At 39.1% G+C, this 23,997-nt stretch overlaps 1 long non-coding RNA gene and 1 gene segment (V, D, J or C); one reads left to right on the forward strand and one right to left on the reverse strand.

The window, feature by feature from the left end:
• Positions 1-172: 172 nt before the first annotated feature.
• Positions 173-16,441, forward strand: LOC308194206. Of its 4 annotated transcripts, none has more exons than XR_013950393.1 (4): positions 8,232-9,222; positions 11,790-12,299; positions 12,399-12,833; positions 13,581-16,441. It is a non-coding gene; the product is annotated as an uncharacterized lncRNA (long non-coding RNA). The 4 variants fall into 4 exon arrangements; XR_013950394.1 differs by having other exon boundaries at positions 11,790-11,965; positions 12,112-12,299; positions 12,399-16,441; XR_013950391.1 differs by lacking the exon at positions 8,232-9,222 and adding an exon at positions 173-214 and having other exon boundaries at positions 12,399-16,441.
• A 595-nt stretch (positions 16,442-17,036) lies between these two features.
• The window catches only part of LOC308188430 (T-cell receptor beta-2 chain C region-like), a 9,949-nt gene continuing 2,988 nt past the window's right edge, over positions 17,037-23,997 (reverse strand). The window contains exons 2-5 of the C gene segment in view: positions 19,389-19,724; positions 19,056-19,073; positions 18,221-18,327; positions 17,037-17,235 (exon numbers count right to left, since the gene is read on the reverse strand).

Below are 23,997 nucleotides of genomic sequence, written 5' to 3' on the forward strand. Positions count from 1 at the left end.
CCCAAGCTCACGGCAAGGTGCAGCCACCCCCCCACCGCTGGGCGACACCGGGGTTCCATCCTCGGTTGAAGTCACGGCTGTTCACGCTCCCTCCCGCAGCCCTCTGCCAGTGAGTGCCTTTCAGAGGGAGAGCCTTCGGGTGGGCTTCCCCAGCTGCCCTGTCTTCCTGCGGCAGGGCTTTGCACGGGTATGCCCGAGTAGGACTGCAGTGCCGGTAGGTCTGCTCCTGCTGCCTTACGTGGCAGCCAGCTTCATGCTAGAAGTTAAGAGTTGCAGCAATACAGGACTAAGAGCACGAATCAGTGATTCTTGGCTGGTCTCTCGTTGAAGTTCACGTTGCTGTACAGCATCTGCTATTGTTCTGTGGAACTCTAGCTTCAAACTAGCATGGACTTGCATGCTTGTACTCTACTTCTAAATGTTGAAGGTAAAATGTCAAAGTGGCTGTGTGCTTTCTTAATTCTAGGTACTAACAGACCACCATTCTGCTTTAATTCCCAACAGCTTTAATTCCCAACAGTGGCCTAAATAATCCAAGGGGGGGGGGGGGGGGGGGCGGGTTGGATCTTCAGTAAAGGGCAGATCCCAAAGGAGAATATCTATATGTCAGATATAGAAATAATGAACTGGAAGCATCTTTCACTCTTTTCTCCTGCTAGTGCAAGAACATAAATGAGTCTACCTACTCAAACTGCAAATGTAACTGGCTGAATTTGGAAAATGCTAGAGGACTAGGCATGCTGCATAGCCCTCAGATTTTATCTACCATCCACCTGAGTTACATTAACAGCAAGTTACAAAGACAAGTGGCAGAAAATTAGGGTGCCATCAGCTACAGTGCAAGCAATGCACACTCATTAGGACTGAATGGAAAATATGGCAAAAATCAGTGGCTTACAATTTCACAAATACTTGTGTGATAGTAGAGTGGAATATTGTGCTTCTGCTCCCAAAGTAAATTCCTTTTGGTCTGAAATATAAGCCTCACATTACACGCAATACAAAGTGACACAATATAAAGAAATCATATGAATGATTCCCTTAAACACCGGGACACATATAAAAGCAAAAATGCACATTAGACACCCTATTTCAGGGAAAAATATATAGGTTTCTTCTTAAAAGAAGTACTGTCTGAAGTTAGCGCTACATCTCGGAGTTCAAAAGCTAGGGCTAGTTTCCACACATTGCAGTCTTCTCTAGCAGTTCCATATATAGATGGAGTAGCACAAGCACCTACATCGTCGTAGGCAGTATAGATTCTTTCTTAATCCTCTCTGTGGGGGTTTCTAGACATCAGATAGTGTGGGCATCTTTCCTTCCAACTCCTTTCCCATCCCTCAGCCTAATTGTAAAAGAAATTGACTTCAGGAGGAATTGCAGGTCCTCAGCTTCTCTCAGAATCTGAATCTGGTCCTTACTCGGTTCAGGGCAGTCAAATTTTTGCACGTTTTTGATGTGTTGAACAAATGCTCTGCTGTATCTCCGTAGTGCTTAAGACCACCGATACATTTAAAAGGGCATGCCCCAAAAGGGGCGGACACTCTGTAAACGATTTGGGGGTAAAGTATTGAATATGTATATACGGGAAAACTTTGGCATATGTAACGCCTGCAGTGCACATAAACTGAACAGGTTTTTTGAACCAGTTATGCACAATAGGAGGAACTGTGCCTGCTTTCTCAAACTCCAAAACTGAGCCTTAGAGAGTTTCTTTCACCGGCTTTTACAGTAACATTTTCCTTCCTTCTTAATTTTAGTAATAGCATCTGGCCCCTTGAAAGGAGCAGTGAGACTCTTAACATTGCATTGGGGTCAGGAAACTGGGTAACTGGAAATTTTGTTCAATAGCTGAACAAACACTTCCTCCCCTTTTTGATAATGGAATATTCCAGAGAGAGAGAGACAGAGAGACAGAGACAGAGATCCACCCACACCCCACATCCCCTCACACACACCCCCGCCACTCCCCAAACCTCCTCCTCCTTCTTGTGAAAGGAAAGTCAAGCATGAAAAGTGCTGCCTCTCTGAATGCAGAAGTCTAGGCAAAGTTCCTGTGTTCCTGTGCTACAGGGACACACACATGCATGCAACGTCCACACCCTCTATTTAAGATATCATTTACTGGAAGGGAAGATGACAGTCAATTCTTTACTAGGGATTAACTTTAAGGTATTGTTAAAATATTCTTTCTTTGATGCTACAGCATTTTGCAATATATACGTTTATATCTTTAAAAACACTTCCACTTCATGAAACCTTCCTGTACTAGGCAGAATGTCACATGCCAAAAAAAAAAAAAAAATCAAAGTCCCACTCCTCCTTAAAATGTAAGCAGTCACAGCCCAGATGTGACAGGAATGGAGAGACAAAAGCTCTCCATCCCAAACTACCACAGGTGGATCAGATTCTCAGGACAGTCTTTAAATGTAGCAAAAAATAGCATAACTTAGGCAACTGTGAGGTCGCATGATATGGACCTGTGGTCTCCGAAGTGGGGTGCATGCATCCCTGGGAGTGCATGAGATGACCCATTGGGGTGTAGGAAGAAAATATTAGAGCTTCAGTAGTACACATATAATTTATAAATAAATAAATGTAGCAATATTGGGGGTGCATGCTCAAAATGTTTTTAGTGATGGGGTACATGATCAAAAAAGTTCGGAGAGTACTGATACAGACAATCATGTGAATGGTCACACATTCATTTTATGTACACAGAATTCCACACAAAAGTACAGCACAAGTGTCCAGACAAACTAAACAGATATCTAACACAAAAGAAGAAGATGCACTTCTTAAAACAAAGGTCAGAATAACAAAGCATAATCCATTTCAAAGTAATCTCTGTACTGTGTGGAACATGTTGGGTCCTGAAGAGAAAAGAGGTGGAATGTGCAGGGGAGACCACACAATGAGAGAAGAAAAAAAACAAACATCCATGAGAATGGCTGAGGAGGATAAAAGGGAAGACTGTGTCTAAGACATGGGGAATAGAGTTTCAAAAGAAAAAGAAAAGGGAGGGTGAAAGTGAGAGAGGTAAGAGACAGCCAGAGAAAACAAGATATACACAGAGTAACCATAAAAGGGAAGGAAAGGGAAGCAATAAAGAAAGTGGAATAGCAAATAGAATAGCAGGCAGAGGAAAGAGTATGAAGGGTACTAGTTACACATGAAAAAAACATTTTACAAGCTGTTTTGAAGCAGAACTATTTTCACTGGATAAACTCTGCTTCAAGAAGATTGTTTTCAAGAGCAGATTTATCAGAAGTTTGAAATAACACAATTTTCCTGCCAATATTTCTAAAAAAGTATCATAAAGGTGAAGTTTAGTAGGTATAAATTGAAACCTTGCAATACCCTTCTGGATATCATGTTTTTGTGGCCTTGTTTTGTTTGTTACTTTGTCTGGTGACATGAAGGTATTTTCTCTCTAAGAAAGCCCAGTGTTTAAAGAGAAGAAACTTAAAGAAAATTAACAGGAGTTAATTAAATAGGATTTAGAGAAGGTCAGAAGTACAAAAGGACTACAAGGCAAGATCAAGTGTGAAAGACCAGAAGCTGCAGCATTGCAGTCTCTACACTGGCTCTTGGCAGCCATGGTCATAAATTTGGTCATAAATTTGTTTATTTTTTTAATCTTTATAACAAATAATGAGATTTTCCACAAGCAAGAAGGCTTCTAAAGGGTTTCATTTTCCCCTTGAAAGAAGCAGCATGTTTCTGCTTACAGAGCAAACGTTGTCAGCTTTGATCCTTTTCTTCTGTCACTCACTTCTGCTTAGAGCACTGTTTCCTGAGGTTTAATGGAAGTAAAGTTAAACCAGAAATGGAAAAAAAAAACCACAATTATATTAGCTGAATATGCACACACTTGTAAAGTATGTGTATCAGTCTCAAAGGTGAAGAAAGATTTAGACTCATGCCTTTGCAGTGGAGCCTATAATGTAAATGCTTGTTACTATCTATCCATTTTCTAGAAATCCGCCTATATAATCCAACATGTTGACATATTTATCACACAGGTTAAACACTGGTGTTCATAATGCTAATGCCAAAAATAAAACCAGCTATCTAAGCTGTATACCAGGATCTCCTGGAAAAACTGTGCAAGGAGAAGCAGATGTCTGGGAATCCATGCCTGGTTTTACAGTAATTCTGGTTCCATGCTGGGACTGGACTCTTTGGGTGTATTTAGTCAGTTCTGTATAGACTTGCAGTCCAGCTGGGTGAGTTCAATACTAGCTGCTGGCTTTTTACCTGAATACCTAGACCTAGTAAATTAATTTGAAGTTCACTGGGACATGAGACACAACAGGGATTCTGAAGCTTCAAAAAAATTTTCTTTTTGAAATAAATTCAAAAGCCCCACAGCTATCACTCAGGAACAGAAACGTGCAGTTATATGACAAATAAATGTATATTTATCTTGTGCATGTTGTTAATAAACCCTTACAAACTCCCAAGAAATTATGAATGTGTATCTCTTAAAAGGCACATATTGTGATATGTGATATGTGATAACCTTAGTGATATGGTTTAGTGGAGGACTTGTTAGTGTTAGGGCAGAGGTTGGACTAGATGATCTTGGAGGTCTCTTCCAACCTAGACGATTCTGTGATTCTGTGATTCTGTGATTGCTCCTGTAATCTTCTCTGTCTGCTCTTGTAATCTTCGCTGTCTTCTATCAAGCACCTGAGACTAGCCTTTTCTATCTGCTGATCTATGTTGATGCATGTTCCAAAGTTCCCTAGTATTTTCTGTTTTTGTTTTGCCTTTGGAAGTGTGGTGTCCCTGATTATTGTCCAAGTGTGAAATTTCTAATGTCCGCTGGATTTCTGAACAATAGGAACTCCAAACTCCGGTTGGAATAGGGTAGACAAAGTACCACTGTACTTTTGTCACTATTGTCTGTTTGACTTGGAAAGAAGAGGGGCTCAGGCAAACTGCAATTGTCCCAGTGTGGTTTTGCTTCAATAAGAGTGTTTGGAAGTATTCCATGCTTAGAGCAGATCTGTGCTAGATCCAGGTGGTTGTTGCAAATCTAAAGGATGACTCTAGAAAACTGCATAAGATTTCAAAAAGCTCTGAAGCTCTGTTTTCTGTTGCATGCTTATGCTCAAACAGAGCAAGCAAAAAAAACAGTAATGCAGATAGGATGGAAAGTTACTTTTCTTAAATACTTGGTATTTAAGCAAAATTGTTCTGCTAAAAAGGTTCCAAAACATACAACTGTTTTTTCTTGGAAGCCCAGTAGAAAACAAGGAAAATATATGACTGGAGTTGAAAGGCAGATCAGAGGAAATGTGTGGGAAAAGTTAAGCTTAAAACAATTCATTTTGTTTAGTATGAAACACTCCATTTAGCTTATTTATTTCAGGGGCTCTTCAGAGATGGAAATGATTGGCTAGACACATAAAGCTGCTGGCAAAAAAAATATTTCATGAACAGAACAAATCTGTAGCCTTTGTACTACTATCTATCTGTACAACTACTATCTGTAGTAGTTGGGCTACTCACTTGCATCTCAGCCCCAGTCTCTTCCTCAAGGAATGCCTAATTACCTGTAAGGCATGGAAACATCTCAACGGGAAGCATTATGAATTTCTCCCTTCACACATCCCGTCTTGCACACACTTATTGGCATGCTGGTGGTCTAGTGGTGATGTTTTTGTAGAAAGTTTAAATCACCAAAGTGCAAAATGGGAACTGCTTCCAAAGCTGTGGTCCCAAAAACATTTCAACCCCACAAGAGTACAAACTTTTTCAGAGATAAACAACCGTTCTCTCTCCCTTTTCTGCCCTGATTCATATGTCCTTATCACCTTCCTTGTGCTGGCAGCAAAGATCTGTGTAGTGATCTGGATCAAGTAATTAATCTAGCTGAAAACTAATTCAAAAAAAAAAAAAAGAGTAACATTTTGGAGCAGGTGTAGGAGGCTTTATGGAGTCTGCTATAGCTGGAAGATGGAAGTCAAAGGATGTGCAAGCTGGAGAGAGATAGGCAAGATTGCTTCCTTTAGCAGCAACCCAACTGATTTATGGTTAAAGTGGATTTATGCCAGTCACCAGAATATGAGTTCTGTAATACAGAGAGAACTAAGAACTGTGAAAAAGATAGGAAAAAATAATTTAAGAATTTGAAGAAGGGAGAGTACTCTGTAGCTGGATCTCAAGGAAACCAGTGGGGAGTCAGTGGGGGTGTTTGAGAATGAGTAATATTTTTTTGTTTGTTTGTGCTGAAGTCTATAGTTCAGAGAGACTATTTGGAGCATTCTCCAGTTCTTTAAAGAGAGCATGGACTTCTAGTTCGCTGTGGGTATAAAATCACACGAAGTACGTAATTTACTAGTGCCTCTTTCAAAAATCACGTGTTCCGGCTAGAAGACTCTATCTACTTTGTGTCTGTGTAATCGAACAGTTCCACTGAGTGGACAAAAACGGTATTGCTAGCTAAGAGAACAGCATGCTCGTTAACATGCAAGCATGCCAAAGCACACCAAAACCTGAGATACGAGTATCAACTTCCAGTGTCCTCCAGCTAATGCTTCACATGAGTATGATTTACGAGAAAGAGAGGTATAAATGCATTGTGTACTTTTTTTTTTTCTTTTTTAATTCCATAGAAAAACAAAGCTTGGAAAAGTGGTAACCCTACCTACTTATTTCCTTCGACCAACTGAACTTGGTGGAGAAAGCGTTTTGAAAATACCTATCATGTCTCTCAGGAACTCTGTGTGGCTATTATTAATCATTAACTACTACCCTACTCAGCTTCTCTGTGTGGCAGGAAGTGTCTTTAAGAAATGGGTATTCTCTGTTTTAAGTCAGCACTGTCTTAGTGACACAGTGTAGTGGTACAATATAGAGAATTAAGTTCGTTTATAAAGAAGTCTTTTTTTTTTTTTCTGTGAGTCTAGGATTTCTTCTGTGATGCTGCTAGAAGTTGTACTGTTTCAACCAGGACAGTCACGGTCCCAAGTGCACCAATAAGCCTTAATTGTCCAAACAATCTCACCTGTGCCCTCCAACACTGCAGTTTCAGTCCAGTGAGCATGGAGCTGTACGTAAACTCAAACCTAGGCATCCACTCCCTAAGTTCTGCTAAAGGTAGTCTTGTGCATACTCTTGACCTCTGTTGTTTCTGGCTTGTTGATTGTGTTCATGGACTGAACATGAACTTGACTTTTTACTTTGTATTTATCTGGTTGATATTTATCATTGACGGAACATGTCATTGTCACCAACTTTGATTGGCTGCTGTAGGATTTTACCAGTGAGGATGCTGCTTCTGCCTGTCTTGTGATCTGGCACTTCTTCTCATGTGGGAAGAAATGGCCTTCTTCCCTTGCTCTTACTGCTTGCTTCCTGACAAACTCAATACCAATGTCCTCACTACAAAGTCTTTAAAGTTATCCGTCATGTTTTTTCTCAAATCTAAAGTTGGCAATAAATTCTGGTAGATAACTGCATTTTGTCAGCAAGTGAAATTCCTTTCCTGGGACATCTTTGTGCGTGTTACTCATCGTGTAATATAGCAGTGGCAACTGGTGAAACAGAAATAACCTCAGAACGTTAAAACACAACAGATAGTTCTTATTCAGTGTATGAAGTTGCTGCAAAGAAATGTCATCCTGATTAATTTCATTTGGTACTATCTATGGTGACTGAAATAGCATTAAGACTGTCAGGATGGTCTTGCATAGATTCCACCCTTTCCTCTAGAAGACATTGGTTAAGTGGTCTTTCTGCTCTCTGCCTGTGATTTCAGAGTAAGAAATTTTCACTCAATCACTTGGGGAGGCAGTATAGAAAACTAAAGTTTTCAAGTAGCATACTCACCATTGCCACTTGTTACAGTTGTGGCCATTTATTTGGGGAAAAAACAAACAAACAAACAAACGAAAACTTTTACTAGAGGGAGCTGGGAATTTACAGATGAGATTCATTCATGTACAGAGCCAGAAAAGTTTTGCTCTGCAAGTCTGTGACCTGTGAGACTGTTATTGCTTGATCTCTTTACTGGGCTTTCCTAGTTGCTTCAGAAGCAGAAACATTCAAGCATGTGCAAACATGTTAGGACCTGGGAACGTTGTCTTGCTCCTGGGACTGAGTATATGCTGACTGTGTCCTAACTCCATGTGCAGATGAGATCTGTGTTTCTACTATGCCTCTCATTCAGATCTGGTTTCCACATGAAGGAAATGAGCAGCGAGACCTGGACAGGCTGGAGAGCTGGGCAGGAAGAAACCAAATGAGGTTTAAAAAAGCAAGTGTAGAGTCCTGCACCTGGGAAGGAACAACCACATGTATCAGTACAGGCCAGGGGATGACCTGCTGGAGAGGAGCTCTGCGGAGAAGGACCTGGGGGTCCGGGTGGACGACAGGTTGACCATGAGCCAGCAGTGTGCCCTGGCTTCTGTGCCCCTACCAGCATGTGAGGAACCCAAGGATCCAGGGTCAGCTCCTAGACAAACAGAATGTCTAAGGCCAGCTACTGGAGGGATCCATCCTGTATATCCCTCCTGATCAGACTTTTATCCTGATCAGCCAGAGGGGCACAGAATGAGGCTGCAAGCACATCATTGTTTGTGCTTGTATGAGTGCTGTGTGTTTCTGTCTGTGTTGATTTGTGGCTGGCTCTGTGGATGCATGTACTTGTATTTTGCGTGTGTTTGTTTATATGCCTGTTGGGAATACACACTCAGCCTTGCTAGTGGATGGATGTGGGGACAGGGAGCTGCAGCAGCCTTCTGGGCCACTCGATTTTTCAACTCCTAACAGGTACCTATGTAAGTGCCTATATAGGTCCCTACATTTTTTCTTGTACTCTGATTTAACTTACATTAAGATAATTTCATGTCTTGTGCTATATGAAGCAATATTCATTGCTTAATTTGATGGGGATAAATTTTGTGTAAGTTGTAATAGTGTTTGATTACATACATTCACGACTAAAGCATTAGTCTGCCCACATTTTTTCCTGTACCTAACTTAGTTTATTTACGGGATGAGTAATATTGTAATCAATACATTTGCATTTAAGACTAAAGCAGTATAAGACGCCATTGGATATAAACAGTGCAAATATGTCCAAAAAAAAAAAAAAAGGAAATTAAATAATGGTCTCTATTTTGTAGGTATTAAAAGCACTTTGAGACCTTGCAGCAACAGTGGGTGAAAGAGAGATCAAGCATATATGATCTGACAAGGAACCTTAATGTGAGTAAGTCAGGCCCTTATATATGTAGCAATGATTTGGACTTTGGTTATTTGACATTAAGCCTGGAACATAATTTTGCTTCATAAGATATAGAGTGAGAGAAAAATGTATAACAATAGTGTGTGTTACTTTGTCTATTCCCTTTGAATAAAATAATGTATATATATATATCTTACCTGAGTGTAGATTTATGTTTGTGTTTGTCCATAGACATGTATATATGGTTATATATATGGATATATATTTACACAGAATGGAGAAAGTAGCTAAATTTACAGTCACTTATTAAAAAATAATCACAATTAGTTATCAAACTCTCTGAGTACTCCTACTCCTCTGTCGTGCTTAGGAGAACCACCACTCTAGGCTTAGTAGGCTACACTACTCCTCTCTTGTCAGAGTGTGTCACACTTGTGCCATTAATCGTTCACCTTCAACCTTCTTAGATTGAAAGCAGCCTCAATGAACAAGTTTGTTCAGGGGGAGCCTGAGTTAAAATGCAGTAGACCTAAAGCTTCCGCTGCTAATAGCAAGATTCTGTGAATGTTCACCTCCATTCATTGCTACACTTTCATTGCTCTTCCCTGCAATGCATTATTGTTAAAATCCCTAGGGATGTTAATGTCAGATACACCTTAACTGCCAACTCAGAATGGCTTATAGGGATACACTGTGTCACTATAAGTGCAGCACCTTGTGTTTGAGGACTTGTGAAATCAGCCCACAGGAAGGTCTTTGTTCACCTCCCCATTTTGCAGCTGAACACAAGATTCGGGCTTCTCTGTGCTTCCATTTCCTCATCTGTAGAGCAGATAAATCTTCAAATGTCTGCTGTGAGAATTGCAGCTCCGTCTTGGTGCTGCAAGGAGTTCAAAGGAGTAGCCTTTACCTGAAAAAGGAGTGAAAACATGCTTACAATAAAACCATGGAAGTGGTTACTTAAAAATGGGTAATTTCCTGATCCTTATTTCAAGATGTATTGCTCTAAGCCTGGTAAGAAGATCCTGACAAGTAAGTTTTTGCCAATACCTGTGTTCAAAACAGTCTAAGCCTTGACTGTAGTATGCAGCTTGTTGTGTTAAGACTTAGCTGGATTTGTCTTGTAGGTGTTTACAAATCCAGTTGCTTGGGTGTGCACAAGAGGTTCAATCTCCCACAAACACTGCCTGAATTATGTGATGAGGTCTCTCCCTCCAAATGACCACACTTATTCTCAATAGTCCAAGAAGTAAAATGCACACCTCAGAATTAGCAGACTAGTTTTGATTCCTCCCTTTGCTTACTTTGGACTTGATGTACTCACTGTTGTGTAACAGGATACTGTGAATCAGATTTTCCTCTTGAAATCCTTTCATTTCATATTAAATACTTAAATATTTATTAAAAAGACATAGAATCTGTCTTTCTGTGTAAAAAGTCCAGGCTATAAGTTTCTGTATTTTTTATACAGTAGAAAAACATTTGTCATTAATCACTTTGAGATACCCTACAACACAGTATGCTATGGAGAACTGGTTTGTCTGGATTCAGATCCTGGCTTGAAGCAATAACTATGGGGGATTTGAATCTAGATATTCTCCTTGAATTTCACCTGTTATATTTCTATAAACTGCCCCTCTAGCCCCAGTTCCACATAAACCCAGAAGAAAACTCTGACTATGTGTTCTGAATAAAAGGAGAGTTCTCTTTCCAGGCCAGGTGCCTGGATCTTAAGACAAGTTTTACATCTTATCTACCTCACTAGGTATTTATCTTTTCAGCTATTCCACACACTATCTCCCTCAGCTGTATTATATTGGCTTTGTGAACTCATGTTCTTAATATCAGCTCTAAGATCTTTCTCCTACAGAGAAAAAGAACTTGTGTGTTTCTGAGTCAACACTTCCAATGCAGAATTTCACAGTCACAAGTGTAAAGACAAACATACATGTCTGTCTGTTACATTAGTTCCAGCATCTTTTTCATGTAGTTCTGCCAATGTAAAAATAGAGAAATGTGGGAAATACAGCCCAACATGGTCACTGTAAACATTCATTCTTTCACATAAATAAGAAAGAATATTTTCAGTAGTACAGCTGTTTGTTTGATTTTGGTGTATTAGTCTCTGATATTAATCTCTGGGGCCTCATTTGTCAACTATAGATCGCAAATATGATGATTACAATGGCTCCCAGTATGTATCGAAAATACCAAGGTATGACAATGATCAGTCTTAACACAAGTTAAAAGATTGTGTCAGCAACTGCCGTGCCACTCAGTCCTGCTGAGATACTGCTAGGACACCTAAGGAAAAAGAAGTTGTAAGATGTTTACTTCAGGAGCAACCTAAGTCCTTTTTTTTTTTTTTTTTTTTTTTTGGTGTATGCTTAGAATACAACAGGATCCCATTTAAAGTGATCCCCCCAAAAAGATCATGAATGCTGGCCTTCACAGGTGTAGAAGGAAGAAAAATAATTAAGGAGCATATGTGTGTAATTTGCTCATAAAACAGCTATTTTCTTGTGCTATGCCAAGAAGACCCACCATGCTCTGTGGATCTTGAAAATACATTTTGTTCTTCTCATAGGTTCCACTGAATGTGTAGGAAGTCAGGAATCTGCAGCCATAGGAGTATAGAGTGACCAGAAATGGCTGAAGTTTTCCAGAAAGAAAAAATCCATCATTCACCAATATATAAAAAAAGCTCTTTACTTGGTTATACTAAAGTCTTTTGGTTTCATTCTGGAAGCAAATCATCAAAAGGTAAAAATAAGATATACAAGGTTAAATAAAAAGACAATTGTCATGTATGATACTATCCTGTCTGATAGAAAAACTTCTACTAGAGCCAGTTTGAAAGCTTCTGTATGTTTTCAACAGATACACTTAAAACAATGTGTTTGCTTGAGATTTCATACAGGAAGAAGCTTGGTTTTCAGCACAGATGTAGCTGCTACAGACGTCTTTGCTATTGGTTTAAGAGAAGCATGTGAAACAGACCTACATAAGTCCCTTATCAGACCATGCTCCCTGCGTACTGAGGCAGAAATGGGGATGTGGACAGCTTGGTGTGTGGCCACGTTCTTCTTTGGAGCAAGTAAGGCATCAGCTGCGCCATGATACCTCTTCTGCTGTGGGGAGAATGTAGTTTACTTTTCTTACTGTGTTTATTTTTTGTTGTTGTTTTATTTTATAGGAGCTAAAATAACCCAAACATCAAGTCTGGTACTGAAAGAAGATGGAGAAGCTACTCTGAAATGCAGTCAAAATGATAATCACAATTATATGTCCTGGTATCTGCAACAGCCAGGGAAGGGGCTACAATTACTCTATTATTCCATCGGTGAAAATCAGGAAGCTGTGGGTGATACTCACACTGGATACAAAGCTAAGCGGTTAAATCTCTCAGACTTCTATTTAGATATTGTATCTGTGAAGATGAACCATTCAGCTGTCTATTTCTGTGCCAGCAGTTAGGACACAACACTTCAAAGTCACTTGCTTTCTTTACATAAACTCTTCTCTCCAGCACCTTCCCTCAGGAGGGAGCAGCTCTCAGCACAGGAAAATGGCATGTAGGCCAATAGCCTATTCAAAAACCGTATGTTGCTGAGGAGTTGGACTAAAAGAGGTAAAGTAGGTGTAGTTTAATTGCTGAACACTTTCTGGATCACCTGTTGATTCTCTATCACATTAGAACAATCATTAAAGATTGCTAATCAAATCCAGACATAAAATGAAGGAAATGGAAACTGCCATCTACACATTGACAATTTATTGTCCTACAGACCATTTTCTTCCTGATGCAGAACAGTTAATCGAAATATCCATACATACAAAGAAGTCAGAAATACTTTGGAGACAATGATTTGTATGTACATTCTAATGCCACTCTGGATATTATCATGCAGTGAAAGTCACAGTGATTTTCACTGTGCTTGGTAAGGTTACCCTAAACAGAAGAAATCAATAGAATTAAGACTGTCAAAAGTAATGAGGACAGGTCTGAACAAAATATAAGAAAAGATGCTAAGTAGAACTAACATGCTACAGATAGGCTTAAAATGGCAAAACAGCCATTACAGTGTTCGGTAAGTGTAGACACATTCCTGATAAGTTACAGGTGCGTGGAGGCCATAAAGAGAGAGATGGCATAAAGTAGTATGCAACTTAGTATGAATTCACATTCAAGAAAAAAACAGATTTCTGTTTATTCAGCTTACTGCCAGCTATATTCTGAAGCACGTGTTACATCTGTCCCTTTATTCCTCATACTTATGTTTTGTTACACACTGATAAGATGCAAGACAATCTATGTTCATTTGGTTTATTCCTTATTTGTGGATTATTTGTGAGTTTTTTTTTTTTTTTCTCTCAGGCAACTTTGTGATTTTCCTTGTTCAAAGACCCTAAGATGTTTTTGAATTTGAGATAAGCCCTAAGCATCCATATTTTGAAGAAAAAAAAAAAAAGTAGAAGGATGAAGAAGCGGAATGTGAATGTAATTTTATCTACTGCAAGATTTCTCCCTGAAGAAATATTTCATACCTGCCACAAAGAGTCTTATGGCTCCCACACACAAAGACTTACCAGTGTATTTCCAGTTAAAACACATAAAGCAGCACCCCTCTCCCAGGTAGTGGTGTTAATGCTTTTTTGAATGGATTGATCATAGCATGAGGTACTCATTGGTGTAAGCATTAAATTATGATGTTATAACAACATGTCCTAAATTCTTAGTGTAAGAAGAATAATCTGTTTCCACTCAGAGGTTAAAAAAAAAAAAAAAAGCTGGAAAATCTTAAAGAAAGGACATAGAATGCAACCATTAAATAAATACAGACTCAGCATACACATTCTGACATTATTCTTATCCCAATTTGAATTATGTTAAATTATATTGTAAGCGCTTTAGAGCAAAGGAGTATTTATCAGCTGTCATAACATGTTGAACATAAATAAACACAACTTTCACACAGTTTTACCAAACTTGTTGAACCTTTATGACAAATTTTGTTATTGATTGCTAGGTTGCATTTCTTCATTGGGAAAGGAACTATTGTATTACATGTATATCCCCTGGTGAAAAGGTGAAAGAACCTTCATCTGAGTCATTTAAACACCAACTGACTGACTAGGGAGCAGCTTTGCGGGAAAGCAATTCAACGTGAGTAAGCAGTGAGACTTTCAGCTAATTGAATGCTAATTACATTTTTGGTTGCATTAGGAAGAATGCAGTTAGTATGTTGAAGCACTTGCAGGGTTGTATTTGGAATACCACCTCTACTGTCCATATACCCCAACTCACCCCGTCCCAGCTCCCGTGCAACGGAGATATCAACAAATTGGAGAGAGTCCAACCAAGGATCACTAAAATGGTCAGAAGGTTGGAAAGGAAACATAAGAAGAGAGGCTCAGGAAATCAATTTTGTTCAGCTTGGAGACAAGACCACTAAAGGATAGCTAATTGCATATCTCCCACCCGCCCTACCCCCCCTGAGTTGGTGTCTTAGAGGGGCACAGTGAAAGGATAGTGGTAAAAAAAATGCAGTAAGGGAAATTGAATAGACATAAGGAGCAAATGTTTTTCTTTAACGGTGCTTCAGCACCCAGTTTCTCAGAGAACGTATTAAATCTATGTCCTTGAGGATATCTAGAATTCAGCTGGACAAACCCTTGTACAACATGATCTAGCTTTCAAATTAGCTCTATTTTGAACAGGAATTCAGATTGAGAGACCTACTGAAGTCCTTTTCCATCATTTTTTTTCTACAAGTCAATGTTTTTTATCATCTTGTTTTGTTGTTTTGAGACACCTAGAAAACACATGATTTTTTTTATGTTGCTTGTATTTTTTTTATTGTAGGTTGTTTATTGATGTTGTTATTGTTTTAAATTTTAAAAGCAGGTCAGCAACCCTCCCCCACAAACCCACAAGTCTTTATTTTTTTTGGCATCGAACAACAGAAACTGCAGCTGCACATGCAAAACCATCTACAGACTTCAGTAGCAAGAAGATTGTGTGAGATAATGAGACCAAAAAGAAGAAACAACAGAAAAAACCCACAGCTTTCATAAGACCCATATATGTCACTATATCTGTCCAACTGTAACTTGGTGAACAGACAGCTGTGCCCTATGCCTCATCCTGAGAGGCTGGGGTGGTGCTGCGGTAAGAGAGGCTGGTGAGTTAATGAAACGGTTCTTTTCTGAGTAAATGTCAAACCGCATCCTGTTTTGGCTAAAACTCAACTGCTGTTCCCTTAAAGAGATATTCAAACATGTTTAGTCACTTCATCTCTGAGGAGGACTTGGGGGTGTTGGTTGATGAAAAACTCAACATGAGACAGCAACGTGTGTTTGCAGCCTAGAAATCACAGAATGGCTTGAGTTGGAGGGGACCTTAAAACTTCTGGTTCCAATCCCCCTGCCATTGGCAGGGACACCTTCCACTGGATCAGGTTGCCCAAAGACCCATCCAACCTGGCCTTGAACACTTCCAGGAATGGAGCATCGACAGCTTCTCTGGGAAAGCTGTTCCAGTGCATAACCAAACTTATAGTGAAGAACTTCTTCCTGACGTATTCTGTCCTCTTTTCAGTTTAAAACCATTACCACTGTCCTATCACTACAGTTCCTTATAAAAAAATCCCTCTCCAGTTTTCTTGTGGCCCCCTTAGGTACTGGAAGGCCACTATAAGGTCTCCCCGGAGTCTTCTCTTTCTAGACTGAACAACTCCAGATCTCTCCTGTCTTCATAGGAGAGGTGCTCCAGCCCTCTGATCTTCTTCATGGCCCTCCTCTGGACTCACTCCAACAGATCCATGTTGGGGACCTCAGACCTGAATGTAGTACTCTTGGTGGGGTATCGCAAGAGCAGAGTAGAGAAGGAGAATCACCTCTCTTGACCTGCTAGCTACACTTCTTTTGATGCAGCCCAGGATACAGTCGACTTTCTGGGCTGCAAGTACACATCTCTGTGTCATGTTGAATTTTTCATCAGCCAACACACCAAAGTACTTCCACACAAGTTTGCTCTCGATTCATTCATCCCCCAGTCTGTACTGATGTCTGGGATTGTGCTTTCTCTCTTGCCCCACAAACCCTTCCTCCCCTCTCCCCCTACTCTCTCCTCTCCCTCACTCTCCTCCTCTCTCCCTCTCTCTTCCTCTGTCCCCATCCCAACTCTCTCCCCTCTCCCTCTCCCTCTCCCTCTCCCTCTCCCTCTCCCTCTCCCTCTCCCTCTCCCTCTCCCTCTCCCTCTCCCTCTCCCTCTCCCTCTCCCTCTCCCTCTCCCTCTCCCTCTCCCTCTCCCTCTCCCTCTCCCTCTCCCTCTCCCTCTCCCTGTTCCCCCTTTCCTCCTCCCCTCCCTCCCTCCCTCTCTCTCTCCCCCCTTCCCTCCCACTCCCCCCTCCCTCCCTCCCTCCCTCCCTCCCTCCCTCCCTCCCTCCCTCCCTCCCTCCCTCCCTCCTTCCTTCCTTCCTTCCTTCCTTCCTTCCTTCCTTCCTTCCTTCCTTCCTTCCTTCCTTCCTTCCTTCCTTCCTTCCTTCCTTCCTTCCTTCCTTCCTTCCTTCCTTCCTTCCTTCCTTCCTTCCTTCCTTCCTTCCTTCCCTCCCCCCCAGGCTGAGATATAGAGACTTCCTTTTATGCCCTATGTAATTTACATATACCATGAGAACATGATCTGGAGTACCACATTACTCCAATAAGCAGAGGTCATCTTTGTTCACTTGTATATTCTCCCTAGAGTGAATTGTATCCATTCAGTTCTTTGAGAACAGTAGAAATCAGTTGTGTCATCCTATCATAGCTTATAAAGGAAATTACAGAGAAGTTTATTAAAGATAGACTTTTATCAAAAGATAATTTGAAAACAAGCAAAAATAGAAGTATATTGCCAAATTGCTGTTCTCCTGCCTTTGTTAATATAGAAGGCTGGCTCCTGAAGCAAATGAGGACTTGTGTTCAAAGATTTGAAGCTTGCATCATATGTCCGTCTTCCTCTTCAGGGCAAAGCATATCTGGAATATTTACTGCATAAAGAAGGAAAAGAGCAAGAGATTAAGGATGTGCCACTGAAATTACTGAAGTCCAAGCAATGTTTCTTATGTAAATTCTTTCTCTGAGAGAGAAAGGAAGAAAGGGAATAATCAAGTTTTCCACAGTTCAGTCTACAAATATTTAAATTCTTGCAATGGATAAAAGAACTAGGTGGTTTTGTTTACAACAACAAAAGGATTTAGAATACATTATGTATCTAGATGGAAAGTGATTATTTGTGTTTAAGTAATAAAGTTGATAGGAAGGAAGGAAGCAGGGAAGGAGGAAGGTAGAGATAGTGGGTAGAAGGGAGGAAGGAAAAGAAGAATGGAAGGAAGAACGGAAAGAAGGAAGGAAGGAAGAATGGAAAGAAGGAAGGAAGGAAGGAAGGAAGGAAGGAAGGAAGGAAGGAAGGAAGGAAGGAAGGAAGGAAGGAAGGAAGGAAGGAAGGAAGGAAGGAAGGAAGGAAGGAAGGAAGGAAGGAAGGAAGGAAGGAAGGAAGGAGAGAAAGTTTTCAACAACAAATCAATGCTGCTCACAAACATGGCTTTAAAGAACCATTACCTTTTTCCCCTTCCTGTTCCCCCATAGATTAAATTCTCTTCCATTTTTTCTTGGAGTTATAGGTTTTTGTTTGTTTGTTTTCCTCCTTTGCTTTTCTTTGTCTATCCTACTGTTCTCTGTGTTGTTTGACACTTTAATTGCTCTTTATTCTTTTCTTTAAGGACACCATAGATTTTGGTAATATTTAATTCATTGCCTACCTCCCTGTCATCTTTCCCTCTTTTTGTCTGAAGACCTTCCCTCCATCCTCAATATTTTTTTCTCTTGAAAATGATGAGACACACAATATAATTTAAGAGAGGTGGGTTTGTATAAATATCAACTGCATGACCTCATTTTGCCCAGATGGGTCTCCTGTACAGTTAGAATGAATTAGGACAAATGTGTACAGAGTAGAAGAACTCTGTTCCTTACCTTGGACCTAAGCATCATCCCCGCTACAAATATCCCATACAAAATGCTCTTCAAAATGAGCACGATGTACAAAAACTTCCCAGCTGTAGCACTTCTTTGATAGTTTTCTGAAAAGTAGGAGAAAAAGAAGAAAATAAAAACCAACAGAGAAAACAAACTTTTTTACAAAACTTTCCTGGGCAAGGACATTATTATTTCAACCTGCTGATTAGGAAAACTTGTGCAATGCTCATTTGCACAAGTTATAACTTGGCTGCCCTTAGCTTAAATATCATCTTAATCATTAATTGTATTAGATTTCTCACATTCACAGTGGTGGGACTGATTAGGAGCTGATCTGAAAAAATAGAGTTTGGAAGCATCAAATGAAATTGTATTTGGAGTCTTTCACATGGGAATATAATTTATTCTAATTCTGCATTATATTTAAGGAGACGACATGCTGCAGAATGTCTTTGCTGTCAGTGACCTACCAAGTGTTCTGACTTCTCACTAGAAAATCAGCATCCAGCTTTATGCTATGAGCAGCTGTGCTGCAGTGAGAGATATTTTTATGCCAAAATGTTGAGTTTTAGCAGCCAGTCTCACGGAATGTTTAATGAGAACAGACAGAATTGGATGTTCACACATATACAGTAGAACGTGAATGTATATATCCACATATGTACTTGCATCTGTGTACACAGGCATAAACTACCATGCCTGACAGGAAAAACAATCACAGGACACACTGAGACACTTGTACACAGGACACATCTCTCATTGCACACATGAGCGTTTGTGTAAAGTAACAGATGCTTTGTCAAGAGAAGAAAAAATCAGTCATTTAGCTTACCTTTGAAGATAGTACAGCCTAAAAGCAGAAGGAAAGAAAAATAGGAGTTATTATTTGAGCAGTGATATGTATCAGCTCACCTTTTGCTGTGTTTGTGCAATTATTTGTATAATGGAGGGTAGATGTGAGAATGAGAATGATACAGTTTTTAGCCAGTTTGAAGAAAAACAGAATAGAATGAATTCCTTTGACTGGTTTCAGTTTTCTGGGTACTGACAGATCTGAGTTAAGTGTACTAGAACTGCCAAGAAACATGCTTGCAGTGATGACTACTTGCCCTAGAGAAAGGAGCCTACAGAGGATGGCACCCACACCCACATAAGTCTTACTCACCAGCATCACCATAGATGAATTTGTGTATTGATTCCCGTGTTTCATTCGTAAAAAAATTGGCAACACATTCAAAACGATTCAAAGGGTTGAACCATTCTTGGGCTGAGATTCTCAGTCGGCTGGTCAGTGAATAAGTATTCCCATATGATGTGGAAGTCTCATCTGTCCCCACCCCTTCTGTCCTCTCAGCACCATTCACCTTCCAGACTAGATTGAGGTTGTCGGGGTAGAAACCAGAGGCCAGGCATATCAGTGTGGCCTTGCTCTTCTCTTGGATCTCTTGCTTTGATGGGGAAAAGATGGCCACAGCTGGTGGTCTGATTACATCATTCTTCTCTGAAACAGAAAGCAGTACAGCTCAGAGCCTCCGTTAATGACTTCACTATCACACATGCAAATATCAAAGCATGGGTGTTTTTTGTTGATTTTGTTTGTTTGATTGGTTGGTTTTGTTTTGTTTTGTTTGTTTGTTTGTTTATAGAAATATGTGTATGGGAAGCTGTATAGTGAATTCACAATTCAATTTGACTTACAACACTGAGTATGCAGGACCGTGATCTTTGGACTAAAAGACAAGTACACATACATTAGCTTATAATTGTCTTTCCAGTATTGTATGTACTAAATACGTCATGCTATATATGCCATTTGAGTCAAAATCAATAGGATATTTGAACAGAATGTGGTATGAGGATTTTAAACACAAATGTGCAGAGCAAGTACAAAATATTTTTTCTTACTATTGACCAAATAGCCAAGATACTAAAGATGAGATGTTAATTGAATACTACTACTAATAATAATAAGTTAATTCTTTGTGCTGAACTAGACAATGAGCAGGGGTCAAAGTGATCCTCTGCATTCACCTTCTGTTGGGTCTTTATGTCTCTGTGTATGCTTGTCTCCTCACTCTCTGAATCAAGATTTTTCTGAAATGTCTTGGCTTATTTCACCTTAAGTCCTCTTTCTCTTTGTCTTACCATTTTAAAAAAGAAAAATAAAACAAACAAACTGAACTCCCCAGACCTACAATCTACAATTTTTTTTAACCTACAAATTTTCCCAAAAGAATCAGGAGTGACAGTGTTTTCTTTCTTAGCAAAGAAATAGCAGGCTATGTTTTCTTACCTGAGCCAGACAGTTTAATTTCTGCCACAAAATGTTGCTTATATCCAAACCACAAGGACATAAAGCAGTAATAAATTCCCCACTTCCATCTATTGAGGAAAACTTGGATTTAAATTTTGAAGGCTTGATTCTGCACTAATGATACAACTTCCACTCTGCCTGATGAGAAATACATGGATTATATCCTTAGTTCCAAAATAGTGTAAAGTGCAAGTTCATTATAGTATGAAAAAAAGCAAATGGGACTTCAACTGTGTTTCTCATGCCATTATCACAGGACTTGTCAGTTCCATCTTTTCTATTAAATGTCTCTCTTATTTTTTTCTTGCATAAATCCATGGTAATGTGGAAACGAATGGAGTTCAGAAAAAACAGACATGTCTAAATGTTAGACAAGAATTCTTTTTACCAAAAATCTACTTACTTTTGTCTGACAATATAAATGCTTGAGTGTTATGGTTCTGTGTGTACATATCTGTAAAGATTTTCCCTGATATAGAAACTTTCTTTGATAGACCCTCTTTAATTCAGACTCTTCCCATTTGTCTTTTCTTATGCCCTCATGGATGACACTATAGATTTATCTCCCTCATCAGCATTTACAATTTTTGCTGATGTTCTCTCTCAGACTCATTTGACTATTTCCTTCTCCTCTTTTTCTCTTTCCTCATCTCTCTGCTAGGAATCCTTCTGAAATCTGAACAGCCAGACATCAGGTAGACAGCCAGAAATATCATGATAAAAATAACTTCAGCAACTCTAATCGGTGTGTCAGACGCCAGACTGAAACTAACAAAGGGAGGGTGGAATCCTGACTCTAGTGAAATTAGTGGAAACTTTATCAGTCATTTCAATTAAACTAGCATTTTAACATTTTGATGTTTTTTTTTTTTTTTTTTTTTTTTTTTTCCTGGATCCAGTGTTATAGTTCAGGGTCAGCACCTAATTTGAGAAAATACATTTTCCCACATTTCCCATAGGTGGACATATAGGTCACTTTTCTTCCCCCTAAACTGGTCCTACCTTCCAAAAGTATAAATGCTGTCAATTAGGAAAGTCATAGATGTTAGCACTCTATCTGCAACTTTGAGCTGGTTTTCTCCAGCAATGTATTTTCACCAGAGCTGGAGCAGGGTATGTTCATTCACTCACGCACTTTCATGCACCACAATTCCCCTCTAGTCTTAAATCTGTTGTGTTGCCTCTCTTTTCTCTCTATCTTTTCCTAGAGAATCACAGTTAAGATCACCAGATTTTACTGATTTAGTTTCCAACAAAAATTCTTTTTCATTTTATTTTAGAATCATAAAGGAATTATCTAGTGTTTGCTATATTTCTTTCTTTATTTATTACACGGAACTTTTAAGTGTATCCCTGCTCCAAAATGTACTCTCTGTCTTCAATAACACACAATCTTATTTTTGATCCAAATTTTCCACCCCCAAATCTCTCCTCCACTCACTCTTATAAAGCTCCACCATATCCACTCTGTAAGTCTATGTGTAAGCAATAGGTTGGTCAGGATTTTTTTCATAGGCTTGATAAATGCAGTCACATTCACCAGATGTCCTTATATTCATCTTAATGTGTTCCAGTCAGAGATGGAATTATTTTTATATTCCATTCTGCTGTGCTTCCGTAAAAATGGAACGGTTATATTTCATTCTAGTCTACATTAACTATAGAGTATCAATAATGAGACATTCTGAAAAGAGGATCCTTCATCTGAATCTACTGAGTTTCATCTTTGTTTACCTCCATTACACTCCTAGAATCTTGCTCCTTGCACAACATAAGTCACTTATGATTCCCACTTACCCAGAACTGTTACTTTTGTTCCTTCTCCAAAATACTTAGGGTATTGATAAAACACAGTTTCACAGTCTAATATCAAAACTACTCACTCCTGTCTTGCACTGCTGTCCAGTGATAAATGTGTTAAAGCTTCAGATATGGTTTTTTTTTTCACAGTAGTAGCCAAAGGTGTACTGAAAATAAGGTGTATCAATTATCTGTATGGTAGTTAATCGTTAAATATTTTTCATTGTTTTCTAATGATGATTTGGATCATAGCATATGAACAAGCGATCATTTCTCTGTCATTAATAAACCATTAATAAAACAATTTATTGTCTACTGCTGTACTGTGATATCAATATATCCTCACACTTTTTAGGAATTACGATGCATAATGCAAGATCCATCCTCCTTTTGGATACATTCTCACTTTCATTTCAGCTTCCATGTCTTTTGCCAGTTCCTTATGAATACGTGTACATCCCTCCCAGTTCTTCCATTCTTTTCTTTCATGGGCATACATTCTATTTGGAAATGACAATGGGAGATAGACTGTAGGGATAAGAAGAAATCATAAGGATTGATTCATTCTGCAGGTATCCTAATTCTGTGGAAAAAACTTGGTCAGGAATATAGTTCATTTCTAGTAGAAGACAGCCAGTAGACTCATTGAACCCTGGATAGTCTTTGGGACTTCTGCATTTCAAAGGTAGTATATGTTCTTCCAGAATACACATACTTACAAGTCAGTCTTATCTGACTTGAGGTCTCTTCTTTGATTGTCTCTCCCTTCTGACTCCACTTTCTTCCATTAATCTTGCTTGCTTGCTAGCTTGCTTGCTAGGTTTATTAATCTGACAATATAATATCAACACATCCAATTCCCCGGGCAAATTTAATAACAATGAATTGATTAATTTGCCCCCCTCTTCCTCACAATCCCTACTATATCCCTCTTTCGTGACCTGTCTTTCCTGAAACGTCTTTCCAGCCTTCCTAGTGAGGCTCTGCTGATTCAAGCCCTTCTGTTACACCTCTTTTCTTACCTAGAACAGTGAGCCATGTTCCTTCTTCAAAATATGGTATTGTTGCTGACCTTTACATGAAAATGTCTGAGGAGCTTGCCATGCCCTTCTTCTCCTTATTGGCACAGTTTTCTATTTCCTAGTCCTTCATATTCAGAAAAGCCACCACTGGAACTGTTATACAAGCCACTGGAGATACAGTATGCTACTTCCAAAAGTAAAGTCTACAGCATTAAAATACTAGGACCATGAGGAAAATCCTGTCCATCCTTCCCTTGCAGTCACTTACTACCTTTACTTCCCTTTCTTTCAAGCCTAACAAAAAAAAAAATTCATTTAAGCTGTACTGGAATTAGTCACTATCTTCCCTATTAACCTACAAAGATTTGCCTTTAGACAAGGAATTTATCAAACCCCTGACTTTAAGTGTCCCAAACAATAACCAAGAACTCTTTCTTTTCTTTTTTCTTCTTTTTTCTTTTCTTTTCTTTTCTTTTCTTTTCTTTTCTTTTCTTTTCTTTTCTTTTCTTTTCTTTTCTTTTCTTTTCTTTTCTTTTCTTTTCTTTTCTTTTCTTTTCTTTTCTTTTCTTTTCTTTTCTTTTCTTTTCTTTTCTTTTCTTTTTATTTTAATTAAAATTTTATTATTAAATTTTTTAAAA

Source organism: Anser brachyrhynchus, assembly GCF_964034855.1.
Source record: "Anser brachyrhynchus genome assembly, chromosome: 1".
In the NCBI taxonomy this organism is placed as follows: Eukaryota; Metazoa; Chordata; class Aves; order Anseriformes; family Anatidae; genus Anser; species Anser brachyrhynchus.